We start from the raw sequence: 4,111 nt of genomic DNA on the forward strand, positions 1-4,111 counted from the left end.
TGGTAAGTCAGCAGGAACGTTTTTGTTTAAGTCATCAGTCAAAAGCCTTTTGTCGGAGGGAACTGTAGCTTGATATGAACATTTTGCTCATCTAGGTTATTGAGAATGTCGTGGTTATTCAGGGCCCAGGGGTTATGATCATGATCACAGTCTCGTTCGTACGTAGTTGACGTAGCTCCTTGATAGCGTGCATTGCCGAACGCCAATAACACGTAAAAAACGCTTTTGATACCGCGGTTTGTATTATGTGTGCGTGTGCGTGCGTGGGATGTAGCATGCATGGTATGACCATGGGTTCAGCGGGCCTGCTGCACGCGGCGCAGCATGGAGTTGATACTAACGTTATGCACTTGTCAATTGTAGTCCCGGCCCCTGGGTACCCGGGGATGGCCGGGACTTGCATCACACTTGCAATTTTGGGATGTTACACCACCCGGCCAAGTCCCGGCCAAGTCTCCGACCGGTCGGGCAAAATTTTCACGGAAATCCCCCGCTAACTCCCCGTCAGGCCGGGCAAAATTGAAGTTGAAATCCCCGGCCAATTCCCCGACAGTCCGGGCAATATATGTGCCGAAATCCCCGGCCAAGTCCCCGACAAGCCGGGTATATTTGCATAGAAATCCCCGGCCAAGTCCCGACCCTCAAGGCCCGGCCAAGTTACCCTCAAGGCCCGGTCACACTGCCCAAAAGTCGCGTAAGTTTGCATGAATCACGCAAGAAATTTGGTTGTGCGTGCTTGTCCGTTGAGAATTTTTGCTGATTTACGCGATGAAAATCACCGAAAATCACTGAAAAAAAAATATTGGCGTAGGCCTATGTATCTCTAACAGAACACGCAAATAAACGCATGTAATACTTACGAAATACTGATCGATGAATCACTAATGTATCACTAACATTTAACAACTCACGTATGATTGTGGCGCTATAATTTTGCGTGATCTTTCCGTAGTTCTTGCGCAATTCATCGGTGATTTTACATTGCGTAAATCAGCGAAAATGGTCAAATTCTCGACGGACAAGCACGCAAATTCAAATTTCTTACATAATTTTAATATGCGATTACGCAACTTTTGCACATGGAATCGTGTAAAGCGCCGATCCGGCGCACATCCGCGGACAATACGATCGAAGGTTCCACGTCAGAAAAATTCATGAAATGCGCAAATCGCGCCTGTTTCGCGCTAGGCTCTATTTTCTTACGTGATTCATGCGTTTACGCAACTTTTGGGCAATGTTACCGAGTCCTCAATAGCGGGGAATTGCTAGTCAAGCGAAATAATTTATGGTCACATTACTGTACTGGAAATGGTACAAGTCATGGTCAACTCTCAAGCAAAATCTGGCTCAATCCCAGCAAAAATTCCTGCCCCAAATGCCTGCCATTTGGTTGGAGCGAATTTCCCCCGACAAGCCCCGGTTTATTCCCCATCCACCGGGGCAAAATAAGTGAATCTCCCCCGACAAAGCCCGGCCCATTCCACGACCCACCGGGGCAAAATAATTGAATTTCCCCCGACAACACCCCGGTACATCCCCGGCCCACCGGGGCAAATTAAGTGAATTTCCCCCTACAAAACCCGGTCTATTCCCGACCCACCCGGGCGAAAAAAATGCTGAAATCCCCGCTCAACTTGGTTGCAAGTCCCGGCCATCCCCGGGTACCCATGGGCCGGGACTACAATTGACAAGTGCATTAGATCTGTTTAGATCTACCTATTATTGTTAGATCTAACTCCAGGATTACCTAGGCCTAAATAACTATGCATGAATCTAATTGCGGCTATTGTTTAATTTTATTGTAAGACTTGGGTACGGTAAACTTAGAAAACTTTTCTGACATTCATGTGTTACTGCTTTTGGGTGCCCCCCCCCCCAAAAAAAAAAAAAAAAAAATCACAACCGATTGTGCTGTCTTACCTGCTTACTGCCAGCCAAGAATCCTACCAGACAAATCAGTTGATGGTTATGTACTCTCGGCTTGGATGGCATGCAGTTGAAAACGTGTGAATGAACAAGCCTCTTGCTCTGCTCTGATTGTACTACCTATAAAATGACGCACAGGTCTGAGTACGTCAGTCAGAATTGTGTGCATAAGGTAACTATGGAATGCTTAACATAGGCTTAATTCCATACGGTAGTTACCGCATGCACACTATATTCCGACTGACGCACAAAAAGACATGTGCGTCATCTGTTTTATAGAATGGGTAATTTTCTTGCGAAAACCCATTTTTCTATCGTGTTACCCGATGACAAATTTACTGGATGCATTTCCTTTTGGCCTGCCGTAGACAAGAGCCCGAAAACCATGCATCAGTTTTTACTGGACGCATGGCCAACCATGCATCAGTAAAAACTGATGCATGGTTGTTTTAGCCAATAGGCGTCTCGTACTGAGTGCGCGAACGCTTGCTTAATGCGCGAACCTTTATTACAAGTGCGCGTACTCTCTTGCTACAAGTGCACGGTAACATGTTTACCACTGTGACTCAGCCTGCGGCCAGTATAAATAAACACATAGCTCTCGACCAATGAGATCGCAGGATTCTCGCTACCCATTCTATAATATTTTTTATATCATGCATGTCATGAGCCTGGCTTAGACCCTGTTTACAGTGCGAGGCTCGGCCGCGGCCGAGCCTGCCTTCATTTCAGTGTAAACGCGCAAAAGGCAAAATGCGGGGCCAAAATTGGCCGCGCATTTGGCCACGCTCAGGAGGTGGTCTCGGCCGTGGCCGAGCCTGGCCTTTTCTCAGTGTAAACACATACTGGGCCAAATGCGCGGCCAATTTTAGTCTGGCTTCCAAACCCTCTGCCCGTACTATTTCGCTATTCAGGATATTAACCCCCTCAACGTCAAAAACTAGTATAGTTTATGGTGGTTTTGTCCTGCAAAGGATTTTTCCTTTGGCAAAGGTCTTTGCCTGAACGGCGACTTGGTCGCCACTGAATCCAGTTGGCAAAGGGTCTGAAAACCAGACTATACCAAATTGCATTTGTTTACAAGCAGAGCGCCACTACGACAAAATATTGAAAGGTTTGAATTAAAAGCGCGGCCGAGCCCGGCAGTGTAAACGGACAAAATTGCGGGGCTCGGCCGCGGCTTGGCCCAGCCCTGCACTGTAAACGTGGTCTTAGTTTCAAGGGTTATGTACTCATGCGCAGCTAGTACGCTAGGATGCTAGTGCCGTTTCCCACCATAAATGATTTTCAAATGTGTACAAACTTGCCTCAAATATTTCACAACCTTAGAAACTAACCCCGTGGCGCTGTAACCAGTAACAGTGCCCCAACGACTTCTAAATAAAAAGTTCTATGTGCAGTTTGTTGAAGTAAATCTAAATGGCAGTGTATTGCGACGCTTGCAATTTTTTCAATCATTCATCGTTCAAATATGACCAAACGCCGCATATTGTAATAATAGCATATTGCTATGGTTCCGAAGATCATAAATGGCTATGTATCCCTAACTAATTAGATACCTCTGAAAACAAGTTGAACTGTCATAATCTTTGAGACAATCTCCAGGATCCCCATTCTCAACCGATTTGCCATTTTGGAAAGAATCATGGAAGGATATTCAACTGCGCATGCGCAAAGTAGTATTTCCCCCTTCCCCCCCCCCCCCATATGTACGTATACAGGTATAATATAAATGTGTGCTACGTTTTATCCATGCACGCTTAATGCATGATCCACAAGAACTGGGCTGTTTGAGCTTGCGCCGTTTAACCAGTTCAACAATACAAAGTGATTCGAGACTAAAAGCTCAGATAAAATCTTTCACTGGGCTCTTATATAGCAGATCATATTTTAGATCTCGTCTAACATTACGGCTACAAATTTTAATACAAAACCCTGTATTTTGGTCTGTGGTCACCCTGGTACTATTAAAAGCCATATCATTATCAGGAGATACATCAGAAACAATAGGGTTGCCCTGTGACCCCGACACGAACGTGTTGGGGTCGCTGGTGTGGTTAAACCTTGCATTTGAGTCTCCAAAGTTGTTTCTATCATATCTACAGTGTGTTTAGCAGTGAAATGAGATTACATGTAGAACTAGTAGATCAACTCATTTGTTCTTACTCTTTGTTCCCAAGCATTC

The sequence above is a fragment of the Diadema antillarum genome, unplaced genomic scaffold, assembly GCF_040938485.1.
Source record: "Diadema antillarum isolate AM-2024a unplaced genomic scaffold, OU_Dant_1.0 seq00001770_RagTag, whole genome shotgun sequence".
Taxonomy (NCBI): Eukaryota; Metazoa; Echinodermata; class Echinoidea; order Diadematoida; family Diadematidae; genus Diadema; species Diadema antillarum.